This window comes from Equus caballus, chromosome 3 (genome assembly GCF_041296265.1).
Source record: "Equus caballus isolate H_3958 breed thoroughbred chromosome 3, TB-T2T, whole genome shotgun sequence".
Taxonomy (NCBI): Eukaryota; Metazoa; Chordata; class Mammalia; order Perissodactyla; family Equidae; genus Equus; species Equus caballus.
Genome location: NC_091686.1, coordinates 7,459,131 through 7,473,525, shown reverse-complemented (window position 1 = coordinate 7,473,525; position 14,395 = coordinate 7,459,131). Strand labels below are relative to the sequence as shown.

The following is a 14,395-nucleotide window of genomic DNA, read 5'->3' as shown; positions in this document are numbered from 1 at the left end:
CAGGATGCCGTGTCACTCAGACGTCGTGTCTCCTTAGTCTTCTCCACTCTGTGACAGCTTCTCGGACTTTCCTTGTTTTGCCTGCCCTTGACGGTTTGGAGGAGTATCGGTCAGGTAGTTTGCAGAATGTCCGTCACTTTTGATTTGTCTGATAGCGGCCCGTGATAGGACTGCGGGGCTGGGTTCTGCGGGAAGAAGGGCACAAAGGTGAGATGCCCTTCTCGCAACACGTGGGGCTGTGAGGTCAGCATTATTCCTCACCTGGGACTTAACCTTCACCGCTCGTTTAAGGTGGTGTCTGCCAGTTTTCTCCCTTGTGAAGCAGGTATTTTTCTCTTTTCATATTTTATTCTTTGGAAATGAGTCACTAAGTCCAGCGCACGCTCAGTGGGAGTGGAATTAAGCTCCGTTCCTCGGAGGGGAGAAGTTTCTACATATATTTCTCAATGCATTTTTTCTTTTATTTATTGTGGTAAAATACACATTATACAAAATTTACCATCTTAACGACTTTTGAATGCAAAATTTTCTCATTTTTAAAAGTGGCTTTATTTAGATATAATTCACATGCCATAAAATTACCCCTTGAAAGTATAAATATCAGTGGTTTTAGTATATTCACAGGGTTGTGCAACCGTCATCACGAAATAAGTTTAGAACATTTTCATCACCCCCAAAGAAACCCTGTACGCATTGATAGTTGCTGTGCCCTCTCCCCTCCCCCAGATCCTGGCAGGCAGTAATCTGCTTGTGTTCCTATACATTTGTCTGTTCTGGACACTATAGAAATGGAATCGAACAATATGTGCTCTTTGTGATTATTTTTTACTTAGCATAAGATTTTCAGGTTTATCCAGTTGTACCATGTGTCGGTACTGCACTCCTTTTTACTGAGAAATAATATTCTGCTGTATGGATATTCCATATTCTATTTACCCCTTTATCAGTTAGTGGACATTTGTGTTGGTTCTACTTTTTGGCTATTATGAATAATACTGCTATGAATATTCACATACAAGTTTTTCTGCAGACGTGTTTTCATTCCTCTTGGGTATAGACCTAGGAAAAGGATTTCTGGGTCCTATGATAGCCCTTTGTTTATCATTTGAGGAACTGTCAGATTATTTTCCAAACTGGTTTCGCCATTTTGCATTCCAACTAGCGGTTTGTGAGGGTTCAGATTTCATCACATCCTTGTCATTGTCTGTCTTTTTGCTTATAGCCCTCCTGGTGGGGGTGAAGGGGTATCTCATTGTGGTTTTGATTTACATTTCCCTAATGGCCAATGATACTGAGCATCTTTTCATGTGTTTATTGGCCATTTGCATATTTTCTTTGGAGAAATTTCTATTGCAGTCCTTTGCTCATTTAAAAAATTGGGTTATTTGTCTTTTTATTATTGAATTATGAGAGTTCTTTATAGATTCTGGATACCAGTCCTTTATCAGATGTACGATTTGCAAATATTCTCCCATTGCTTTGACTGTCTTTTCACTTTCTTGATGGTATTACTTGCAGCACAAAAGCTTTTAATTCTGATGTGTCCAGTTTATCTATTTTATTGTTGTTGCTGTGTTTTTCATGTCATATCTAAGAAACCATTGCCTAATCCAAGGTTATGGAGATTTACTCCTATGATTTCTTCGAAGAGTTGGAGTTTTAGTGCTAACCTTTAGGTCTATGATCCATTTGGAGTTATCTTTTCTGTCTGGTGTGAGGAAGGGGTACGATTTCCTCCGTCTGCCTGTGGATATCCAGCCATCAGCCCACATTCTGTTTGCTGAGCCGGGCACCTTGGCTCAGGGCCATGCCTTCCTGAAGGAAGTGGTTCCTTTTTCTAATTCGTTATCCAAAAGGAGAGCCTTTTACTGAATTTCCTGAGGGGATAATATAGATTAGCCGAAGCGTTGGTCAGAAACCCCTGTGAGATGAGACAAAAGCAATAGCTGTCTCCTCAGAAAAATGCACATATCATACAAAATTGTGCATGATTTTAGGGTCCACAGGATCCCCTAAGGCCTCTGCTGCACCCACTAGGGATCCATGGAGTTAAGCTTAATACCCAGTTGTGTAGTGTTTCAGGGTTTCCCAAATGCTGTTCACCACCTAGAAACGTTTTAACACATCCTCACACCAGCTTTCCTATTGTTTATTTAATATTTCCTTTAAATTGACTTCCTATACTTTAACTTAACTGTGAAAGGGTGCTTGATATCACTACCCTGGTATCTGTGCAATCACAAGTTCCGTGTAGCAGTTGAGAGCTTGGCTCTGGAGCCAGACAGCCTGGGTTGGAGTCCCGGCTCCGTTGCTTATTAGCTGTGTGACCCTGGGCAAGTTACTTGACCTCTCTGCACATCTGTTCTTTATCTGTAAAATGAGGCTACTGAGAGTCCCTTCTCAGAGAATTGTTATGAGGATTAAATATGTTAGCACATGGAAAGTCCTTTGAACAGTGTCTGGGACCTAGTAAGCACCCAATAAATGTTAGCTCTTTCTATAACACCAGTAAATTGCACATTTTTTCCAGTATGTTGTACCCAGTAGCTCACACATCTTACACTTTGGAAAATGCTGCTGAATAGTCATAATTTCTCAAGAGAAAACGTGTGTGCGTGCGCGTGTGTGCGTGCACACACACACACTCTCTCTCTCTCTCTCCAGCCAAAGAAGCAGGAAATCCCCAGAAGGAGATAAAGTGACTGATAGCGGCTTTGGGGAGATACCGAGAGGGTGTCTGAGCCTGTGTTTGTTTCTGGATTATGGTGACAGAGCAATAAGGAAAACAGACTCTGTTTGTCCTGCTCGATGCCACCTTCCGGAGAGGCCAGGAAGCGCTCCGCCCTATCGAGTGCCTGTGTTGCCGTGGGGCCCTCCTTGGTCCCTGTCCTCCCAGCCGGCAGCTGTGGGCTGCTGAAGGCCTCCCTCCCAGGTGGGGTGGGGGGTACTGCTGTGCCCTTCCCCATCGGGGGCACTCACCTGCTGGCGCCTGGATCTGAGCACAGAGAGATCTCCCTGGGAGGAGGGTGTGCTGCTCGGTAGGCCCAAAGCACCTGCCCGCAGTGGCTAATGGGAGGGAGCTGGGCCAAGCTGGAGGGCTTCATTTGTATTTTATTTTTATTATTTCCTACACCTTCTTCTGGAGGCAAAAGCACCCTGATTTTGTTCTGGGGAGGCCCCCCCTACTGTACTTCTGGTTCATGTGCTTCAAGTGCCAGGGGAGGAGCTGTGCTGGGAGCTCCACCAGTCAGCTCTTCCCATCCCTTTTGCCATCGTGTTGGTTTAGGGATCATCACGTGACCCAAGCGGGTCTAATCAGAGCCAACCTGACTCAACTCTGGGAACTCTGAGCTATCAGAGAAGGGGCCTCTTTTCCTCTGAGCTGGCACTTGGGGTGTGGGAGCCTGAAATGGCCAGAGAGGCCTGAGGACAGAGCTACCCCACGGGCTACAGAATCAAGAGATGGAGCCTGCTGGTATTGTTTGACCCTGAATCATGCTGTGCCTGAAGTCCACATACTCCTGGATTTGTCCTTGGCAAGTGAAAAATACAGCAACTGACCATCAGACTCACCCCAGGGAAAGCTAGCCATCCCATTAAACAATTCCAGCTGGGGAGATGGGGAGCGGCCGGGTGGGATGCAATGAGGAATGCTGGCGGGTGTGACTTTAATACTGGAAACCACTGCTCTTTGCTTCTTAGTTCTGTGGTAGCGATTGTGGCCACTAGCTTCATGTATGTCACCTTCGCACAGGATGACCATCCCACCTCAGTCCTGGGCATCCCAAGGGAATGACAATCCCTTACATTCACCTGGCTGGATTACCTCGCAAAGCACCTTCCAGTGCATTGTCTCTCTTGATGCTCCTGTAGAGACCCTCGGAGGAAAGCTGCCTGGGAGTCAGTACCTTCAGTTCACAAACTGGCAACCTGAGTGCTCAGCACCGAAGGCCGCTGTCCAAGACGTACGTCTGGTGAGTAAGAGCCAGGACTGGCATCCTTGTTCTTGTACTGTGAACTTGCTGCTCTTCCTAACTCGCTAGCAGGAGAGCTAACAGCCCACGTCCAGGAGGCCACACTGCGTGGAAGGAGGACGGCAGACTCCGGACTCAGACAACACCGGCTCCCAGCTGTGCTGTTTACCAGCAGTGTGATCCTGAATGCTAGCTTCCCTTTTGTGCCTCGGTTTCTCCATCTGTTAACAGGGGATGGTAATGGTACCCAGCCCTCAGGGATCCCCTTTTGACGATGTTAAGCCACAATGTTGTGAGGAGTAAAAGAAATAATCCATATAAAGTATTTACAGGATAAACACTCAAAGTTAGTGCTTAGTGTGATGATTCGTGATGATTCGGTGACACAGACAGAGCAGTATCCTAAAGCTTTGGGCCTGGCAGGAAAATAGCAGAGACAAGTCCTGGTGGGGGTGGGGGCGGGTACCTGCAACTCCTGGCAAATCCGCTTTTGTCCTAGAGACTGGATGTAGAAACGGACACCTTCCACTGGCTGGTGATCTGTTTTGAAGAAGAGAAGATAGTTTGTAAGTGTGACAAGGGAGGAGGGAGAGCAGGGGGTGTGTATGACGCGGGAGGTCTGAGCTCCCAGGACACAGACAGACATGTCTGTCAGCTGCATCCACTTCTTCCCATCAAGGCTGTGATTCTCGAAGGAGCATGTATCCAGATGCCCCACTGCTCACTGAAACACGAACGCTGACACCCTGCCCAGAATTTCTGATTCCGTAGGATTGTGGTGGGACCTGCAAATTTGCTGCAGGATCAAAGATCCTGCTTTGGAAACCACTGCTTTAGAACGTGCCTGGGACGCCCCCTGTTTGACATCCGAAATGGTCTGGAACATTTGGTGAAATTAATTTCCCACTGACTTATATTTTAATTTTAAGATAATATTTTGTGGCTCGACTGATCTTTTCGTAGGTATTCTGATTCTTAGAACTAGATGTTCTCTGCTTTTCTAACTCACCGGGCTCAGCCGACGCCACAGGCCAGGAGAGAGGGAGCAGTCTATGTGACCCATGTGGGTATGACTTGTTTTAGGGGGTCTCCCTAAACCCACCCTAGTCTAGCTCAAGTAGGGTGTCCCATTTGAGTCTGCAAGTAAAGTCTGCTTGTCCTCAATACGCACATTATCCTTCCCAGACAAGTTCAAGATCACGTGCTGGCCCTCCTCTGGTGTTTCTGGAAGTGCCTCTGTGGGTGCTGAGGTTTAAACAAGCCGAGTCATAGCTCCTGGTTATTGAGGTCATGGCCTGTGCCAGCCTTGGGCCAGGCTCTGCTGGCACAACCTCATTTAAGCTCCAGGGCAGTCATGTGAGGTGGATGCTGGGACCACCCCCATTGCAGGGACGAGGAACCAAGCCTGAGATAGGTTAAGTCACTTACGCAGGGACACGCAGGTGGTGAAGACAGGGTTTAAGTGCAGGAAATCGGATTCCCGAGGCCGTGGTCTTCACTGGCTCTGTGTTGTAATTATTCACCAGATATCACCAAGGAATCCTGCCATGCAACGCCCCACGCACGTCCCCACATTCGATTTTCACCACCGCTCTGGGATAGCCAACTTCATCTTCGTTTCCCAGATAAGGAAACTGAGATGCCTGAAGTTGAGACAACTCGTGCCTGGACAGAGAAAGAGTGAGTGAATGGGCTGGGCCTTGGGTCCCCTAGGGCTCGATGCTTCAAGTCCATGTGACCGTAATTGTGACTTACTCACAGGTTTCGAAGGACTAGTCAGGGGCTGCAGTAGTGTTTTCCACAAACCACAACTATAAAAGGACCGTTAGATTATGTATTAGTCTGGAGGAGCCATCACAGGTGCCATCTTAGGAAAAGCAAGCGGCCTTAGAATATCTCTGGGGATTTCAAGAATTTGAAATATCACTATAGGTAATAATAATTATAACAGTATTAACAACAATAATAACAAAACAAAAGCAGCAGGCTGGATGCTTATTTCCAGGAGGTCATAAAAACCTTACCCCGAGGAGGGCACACAGTGAGAATCATGCCCATTTTAGAGATCAGGAAACTGAGGCCGAGAGATGTTAGGTGATGTCTAAGATCGTGCACATGATACGTGACAGAGCCAGGACTCGACGCCAGTCTCTGCGTTTACTCTGGGGCCGTGCTGCTTCCTTCTATGCATGTAATCACTTCAATCTTTGTGGCCCCGATGACACCCCATTTTGCTATGGGGTACCTTCACTGAGGCTCCCCTCACCCCCAAGTGGTTCCACCCCCTGCCCATTAACCCTCTTTATTGCCTTCATGATGCTATCTCTGCATAAATCTTGAACCACTTGGCACTTGATTATAATGTACTAAAAGGATCATAACGTAAATTGCTATCTTACAGTTATTGTCGTTTAACTGATGAGAGAGAAGAGAAACTTCATAAAATATTTAAATATTTCTTTTCCCTCGAGGACTATGAACAGAAGGCTCTCTCCACTCCACCCTCAGTGTTTTTGTTCTCCCCACTCTGAGGCATCACAGGCCCTTGAGAATGTTCCAGTGCCGTTGTTCTGTCTGCAGATGCCAGCATGCTGTGGAGTACGGGCTCACTTCTGCATGGTCCCATTGATTTGGGCAGAGATGCTTAGTTTACACTAACTGAAGCAAAAAATATAGGGAGTTGATCTGAAGGCTGTGGAGGCATCTTGTGGAGCCTGTATCAGTCACCTGTCACCACGGTAATGCTGCGTAACAAACCAGCTAAGACATTATTTAGTTTAAGACAAAAAGCATGACTTTGGCTGATGAGTCCGTGGATTGTCAATTTGGGCTAGCTTCTGCGGGGGCGCCCTGCTGGTCTCCTCTCAGCTCACTTCCATGACTGGGGGCAGCTGCAGGTCCCTTGATCTAGAATGGCCTGGACTGGGCAGCCTGGGGTCACCCAGCTGTGCTCTGTGTGTCTTATCCTGCAACAGGACGGCTTGAGCATGTTCTCACGGTGAAGACTGAGGAAGAACAGCATCCATAGGAACGCTCTAGTGCTTTCTCCAGCTTCTACTGTGTCATGTGCTAATGTCCCCAGACAAGTGTCACGACTGAACCCAGAGTCAAGGGTGGGGCAGAACACGCTCCCCAGAGCAGGAAGACGCTGCAAGTTACACAGCAAAGGGTGTGAATACCAGGAGGGGCCATTAATGCAACCAACTTACCGCGGAGCCCAAAGCAAGAAGGAGAAGTGGGCCTCTGTGGATCAGAATCAGACTGGAAGGCGCCACAAACCGAGGCAGTGAGGTCCCCTGAAGCTGATCAGCTTCGCATCCCTACAGCCCTCTGAGCATCGTCTCCATCCTGCCTCCACAGACTGCCTTCTCTGCTGCCTTTGTCCACATTGTTGTGTGCCTGGTGCCTTTGCTGGTACATCACTGCCCTGGCTTTTTGTGGCTGTCCGTGTCAGGCACTGTCCCAACCGTGGGTCCTAACCTCACATTCCTGAGACGGACAAGCAGTTGGTCTATCCCAGCCTCTGGAATTCTCCCCTGTATTCTTTTGTTGGGGCCGCTGTAACAAAGTACCACAGACCAGCTGGCTCAAACAACATGCAGTTATTTTCACCCAGTTCTGGAGTCTAGAAGTCCGAGATCAAGGTGTCCACAGGATTGGTTTCTTCTGAGGCCTGTCTCCTCGGCTTGTAGGTGGTCATCTTCAAGCCGTCTTATAGATGACCTTCCCTCTGTGTGTCTGGGTCCTGATCTCCTTCTCTCATAAGGACACCAGCCATAATGGATTAGGGCCCGCCCCAATGACCTCATTTTAACTTACTTACCTCTACGAAGACCCTATCTCCACACAAGGTCACACCCTGAGGTATTAGGGTCAGGACTTTAACATATGAATTTGGGGGAAGACAGTTCAGCCCATAACGTCCCATTAAACTTGTTCCTCTTCCTTCTTCTCCAGCTTGGTCTGTGGTACCCTCAACCGTACACATGTACGGGATGAAAACTTCAGAGGCAATCTTCGTCCCTCTTACCCTCACCTCCCATCCAGCCCAGCATCCAGTCCGGCAAACACCACAACCAAAACATTGGTCAAATCCATTCGCTTCTCCTCATCTCCACCACCCCCACCGTCCTCCTTCTGGATGCCCACAGTGGCCTCCTCTGAACTCCGAGTCGCTTCAACCCCACTGTCCTTTCATTTTCTCCATAGCGTTTACTACTGTCTGAGCTCATCTTCTTGTGCACTTGCTTGTATCTGACCCTCAGAGCAGATGGAAAACTCCTGGAGGCCTGGGGACTTTGTCTGTCCTGGTTGGTGCTGGCTGCCCGTGCCTAGTAGTCTACTGTGATGGGCGAAAGGCAGGTGCTCAATGCTGAGTGAATGGGGAAGGGGGAGTCATGTCGTACAAACATGGCTGCCAGCTCCCCACTTCCCACCACCTCCTCGTCCTGCATTGGTGGGCAGTTCTCAGAAAGAAAAAGGAAGTGAGCCAAGGGCACCCTTGAAAGGCATTGACTACAGCCGCAGATGCCATGTCTGGGCCAGGGGGCTGCCCTGACCGAGCAGGGCCTTAGCTGAGCCGTGAAGTCGGGGTTCCCTGAGCAGTGCGCTGTGCGAACAGGCCAGGGAGGGAGGCAGGCCCTGCACACCCCACTTACGATGAATAGCGAGGGTCCCTTTGTAATTAGTGCAGCCGCTGGCCCACAGTCAGCACGGAAGCCTGTCCTCTAGTTTAGTCAACAAAGCGGTCCCAGCAGGACCTCAACTTAGAAATAATTTGTCAGCAGTTAGATTCACTGAATGGCAGAGCTTGAAGAGTCACTGTAAATACTTGAGAGTAATAAAGCTGCATCCACTTAAAAAATATTCTATAATTCTGCCTTCTCCCTGGCCTGCTCCCCAGTTAATCCAAATGTGTTTATTTATGATGTCTACGCTTCCTACTTCCCAAAAGGATTGATGTGGCTTACATTAAAGGCACATTTCAAATAGAGGGAACGGATTTAAAGAGAGAAGAGATCAAGACAATCCCGTGGCCTCCCCTGCGAAGCCGGAGGGGTGGGGGAAGGAGACACAGCTGCGAAGGGGCCTCGGGCCGCGGGGCTGCGGGAGGCCACGCAGAGAGGTGGTCACGGGAGGTGGGGGGGGCACAGAGCTCTGGGATCTAAGGATGGGAAATTTCTAAGGCCCCCTCTGGTTGTGGGGTGGGGGGTGCACCTTGCAATCTCAACTCCCCGGCCTAACGCTTGCTGTTTCCTGTCTGCTGACGTGCTGAGCTTCCTTCTCCAAAGTCTCATTCCCACTTGGCCAGTGGGTAGAGCCTGTCCTGGCCCACTGGGTGTCTCTTCCCAGATGCAGGGGGGTGGGGAGGGGAAAGGGAGTGGGGGGAGAATGGGGGGTTGATCAACACCAAGCAAGGCTAATATTTACATAGACCCTACCCTGTGCCAGGTATTCGTCTAAGGACTTTACATGGATTAACTCCATCTTTATATAGCGATCCTGTGATTAGCCCCACTTCACAGATATGGAGATGGAGGCATGGAGAGGCTAAGAAACTTGCCCAAGGGCAGCACACAGCAGAACCAAGATAGAAACCCAAGTAGTGTGGCTCCTGGGGCCGGGCTGCTAACCACTGGGGAACACTGCCTCCTTTAGGCCAGGATGCTGGTGCTTGGGCATGTCCACCACAGAGGTTGCCTATGGCAAGAGGTGATCACCCAGAGTACCAGCTTCCTGGTGAGTGGGGCTGAGCGGGAGGGGCCGGCGCACACCCAGCAGGCTGTCATCCCCCGACGGCAGGGTGAGGGGCTTCCCGTTGGTACCCAGACACTGGGAAAAGGCTCCAGAAGGGTCCCCAAGGCTGGCCAAGAAAGAGGACGGAAAAAGGGGGCTGAGAGAGAGGATGAGAACCCAATATCCCCATGGGTGGGAGCAGCGGATTGGTCTAGGTTCAGAGAGCACACACTTTGCAAAGGATCTTGTTACCTGACTTTCCCCAAATAACAGATCCCTGTGAGTTACTTTAGACCTGAACTTGATTTATTTAATTTCCTTGGAATTTAGTAAAATACTTGCTCTTTGTAAGCCCTGAGCCTCATTATAACTCATTAATTTGGGGCTGATCAGAAATTTTGAGGGGGGGGTCTGACTCCGAATTACAAGGAGGGGCTTCTGTCCACAGGAGTGCACCATCTGTGGTCCCCACCTGCCCTTCTCATGACCCCCGTGTGAAGGGAGAAGCAGTGGGCATGTCATCCGCCATGACCTGCATCCCTGGATTCTTCATCTTTCTATTGGGAGGGAAGAACTCTGCACTGTTTGTCTGAGAATGTGGTATATTTATAATCATGGCTATAATTATTCTTTCTCCTCTCTGCACTCAGACCCATAGCATAATAAAATATTTCCCCACTCTCTCTCTTCCTTCATTTGTCCCTTCCCAGCCCTCATTACCCCGTCCCCCCATCCCAGGTCTGCTGGGATTCCTGGAGCTCAGCACAGACTGGCTGTGTGATCTGGGGCAACGTACCTCAGTAATCTGTACCTCAGTTTCCTCGTCTGTAAAATGGGGATAATAATATGGTTACTGCATGGATTAAATGACTAATACATATAGAACCATTTACACAGTGGCTGGCAATTGGTAAGTGCTCAGTAACTATTAGCTACTATTGTAGTAATTGTATCAATTAATTGGGGCCACAGGAATGCCTCCTGACAAGCATTCAGATAACTGGGGTGACATCGCACAATAGTTCATTTACCGTTAGTCTTGGCGGCAGCTGGAGGTTGGCTGATCCAGGCTGGTGCACTCATGCACCTGCAGGTCGGCTGGGAGTCAGCTCAAGGCTGGGCTCGGCCGGCACACGGTAGCTGGGCAGCTCTGCTCCACGTGTGTCTCTTGTCCTTCTCCTGGGACCAACAGACCAGGCCGGGCATGAACTTCTCGTGGCGATGACAGGAGCACAAATGAGTAGGTAGAAATAGGCCAGGCCTCTGGAGGCCAAGGACTGGAACTGATGCACAGTCTCTCCTACCCACCTCTTCTATCGGCCAAACGTGTCACATTGCGGGAAGGGAAATATACTCTACAGTTTTGGGAAATCAAAGTCACGTGAGAAGGGCGGGGTTACAAGGGAAGAATTAGGGCAGGGAATGCAATTGATCTGTTCTATTGATTATCATCATTGCTGTTTATATTTAAATGCAGAGTTTGAATCAAAATCTTCCGGCACGGGGCTGGAGGATCTCCACCTTGTGAACTTTTCCTGGTGAACCCGACACAGCTGGTCTGGCTGAGGGGCTCCTAGTCCACTTTCACAATCAGCAGGTCATAAGGATCATCTGCGGCTCTGATGAAAAAGCCAGACTCCTAGGCTGCTTCCCCGGAGATTTCAGGTAGGGGTCTGGAACCTGAATTTAAATAAATGCTCCACAGGGCATTCCAGTGGCTGGGAAAGTCGGGCAACACGCTTCTAAGGCAACATACCCTTTTTGTAAGATGTGGAGTCTGAAGCCCAGCACAGGGAAGGGGCCTGAGAAAGTGACACCCAAAAAGAAGGTTCTAACGTGGGGCTAGAATTCAGGCGACCTCCTGGCCAAGTGTCTTTTCCAATATCCCTAAATGACTAGAAGTTTCTACACCTCAACCACGTCACCGCAGAGTCCCGATGGGTCCAGAGTGCATTAGGAGAAATAGTCAACCTTGGTTTCAAACAGCCCCTGATGGACCGCCTCCTTTGAACAAAGCCTCCCAGCAGTCAGGGTTAGCATGTGATGGCGTTTGGATACCCTCTGGGGTTGTGACCGACTGGGGAATGTGCTTCCCAGACCTCCCTTCCGGGGAGGACTGGCTGCCCAGCTGTGGGAAGTGGGGTCCGCAGGCAGCTTCCAGCTCTCAGCTCCTTCAGCGTCTGCCTGAGCGGCAGAGAGACCCCTCGCCCAAGGTCATGCCCTTCCTGGGGAAGCGGGCAACTGGGTGGGGTAGGGGTACAAGGGCCTGATGCCCACTGAGGGGCACCTCTGGCTCCAGAGCTCCAGTCCCTTGACCGTGTCTTTGTGGGGCTGCCTCATCCTTCAACTTCTTCCTCTGCCCACTCATTTCCTCCCATTCCCTCACAGACGCCGATTCTTAACCAAATGTCTTGCACCCAAAACTCCAGCTCAGAATCTCCTCCAGGAGAACCCAACTTGCAACAGGGCTCAAAAGCAACCATGGTAGTATGGAGAGGGGGCTTCAGCCGTGGCAATTAACTTTGCTAAGGGGCGCACACGGGGGAAGGGAGGCGTGCATCACATGAAATCATGCTCCTAAGGAAGCCTTGGCCGACTCAAGCGCGGTAGACACCTAAACATTTAAATCACCTTTTCCTATTGATTAAGGTAAATACTTTACTGATGGCGTTAATCAATACCCCTATCAATCCTGCACGTGTGATGGTTTTACTGCGCGTTTAATGTTTCTGTCTTTAACTGAGTTACGTCCCCCTCAGCCCCAAATGATGAACGGAAAGTGAGAAATCATCTGGGCTCTGACAAAAATGGGGAGCATTTTTTTCCCCTTTGTTTAATTTGAAGAACTAAACCCTTTGAATGTAAGTTGGTAAGTCTGACTTGGTCACCAGCGGTTGGTCTCATCTCTACTGCTCTGGGTCTCAGTTTTCTCGTCTGGAGAGGGGGGAAATGGCTGCTTTGCACACGAAAGGTAACAGCTGGAAAAGCCATGAGGCTGTAGGGGAGTGTTGTTATAAATCAGATCCTCCCTCAAAGCAGGGATCTGTAAGAAAACTTACCAGCATCTTCAATGGCACCCACAGGGAGTGGCCACAGTGGTCCTGGGGCCCGTTAATTCCTCCTGTGGCCCTCTTTCTGCACTGCCACCAGTTGATTGATTTGCCCATTTAGGCAGCTGAGTGTAAATATCCACCTGTCAATCATTCCATTATGCTAAGTGCCCAGCCAGCCCAGAATGGTGATTTACAGCCCTCCGTGGAAAGCCCTGGTCCTCCTGGCAGCTGTGCTATGTGCACGGTAGGCAGAGTGGGGCACAGTAGGTTGCAGCCCCAGGTCTACATTCTAGACTCTCAGAGACATGGTCTTGTCCCCAAAAAAGGTCTGGATGACAGATAGGAAGCACTCTCACATTCTCTTTCCACCCCCAGCTCTGTTGAGGAGATGACCCTTAGCAAATCTCAGAATCTAAAGGAACTAATTTCTTCCTACAGAGGAGAAGGATCTGCAGCTGTGGTCCTCAACTAGAGGCCACTTGGCCCCCCGGGGACATTTGGCAACGTCTGGGGTTGTTTTTGATTGTCACAACTAGGGGTGTGCTCCTGGCGTCTACCAGGTAGGGGAGGCCAGGGATGCTGCTAAACATTCTAGGGTGCACAAGACAGGCCCCATACAGAGTAGTATCCAGTCCAAAATGTCAGCAGTGCCACGGTTGAGAAACCCAGATCTACTGGGAGGAGAGAATGTTAAGCATCACTGGGCATCAGGCAGCTCAAGGAAATGTCCACAGACACTCGATGATTTGTTGCAAGGGCACTTTGGGAAAGGCAGGAGTTAGCAGGGATGGATGAGCATGATGGGGCTGTTAGGAAATGGAACAGCTGGTCAGAGTTTCCCAGAGCTGGCTCAGTCTTCTGCAATCCTCACGTTACAGAGATGCGTTCTGAGGCTCGGATCAGGAACTAATTTGCTCCAGTTGGTGGCAGATCTACAATGGGATCCTTGTCTTTTGATGAGCACTTTAGGGCTCTTTCCAGCATCAGACGTGGAAAATCATTTGAAGTGATTGACTCGTTATGGCTCTGCGGAGTGCGTGTGCCTGCTGAGCATCTGAGCCAAGCAGGGGAGTGTGCTGGGATGGATTTGTGATGTCTGCCACAGGCACGGGAGGGGAGAGGGGTAGCACTTGGCAACATAGCTACTACCTTCCTTGTACTTTACCGTTCTCTTTATCCTCAGTTATCACAGCCAAGGCCAAACGCATCTAAGGACATTTGAAAAATATTTAGAATCTTGTTAAACTAAACAGAAAGATGTTTTAAATATCCTTGTTGCTTCAAAATGTATTTTTCTGACTTTAGTAATACATGCCTATTAAAGAAAATGACAAATAACGAGAAAAAAAATTAAAATTTCCTAAATTCCATAGATAGCCACAATGGATGTTCTGATAGTTCCCTTTAGACTTTTATTCCATATTATAAATATTCTTCCCCTAATTTTTCCTGAAATTGAATTCATGGTGATTTGTTGCTGTGTTTTTTGTAAATTAACACTAAAATATGTGTGTTATCTATGCCATTAAATGTATTGGTAAGCATTGTTATTCAGGGCTGTAATGATATACCACACTATGGATGTGTTAGCATTTATTAAATAAATACTCTATAGTGGGACATGGGGTTTTT

The 14,395-nt window shown here is 48.8% G+C and overlaps 1 long non-coding RNA gene across 1 annotated transcript; it reads left to right on the top strand.

The window, feature by feature from the left end:
- Positions 1–3,862: 3,862 nt before the first annotated feature.
- On the top strand, positions 3,863–7,919 carry LOC138923362 (uncharacterized). Its single transcript, XR_011436866.1, has 3 exons — positions 3,863–3,974; positions 5,501–5,654; positions 6,446–7,919. It is a non-coding gene; the product is annotated as an uncharacterized lncRNA (long non-coding RNA).
- The last annotated feature ends 6,476 nt before the right edge of the window (positions 7,920–14,395 follow it).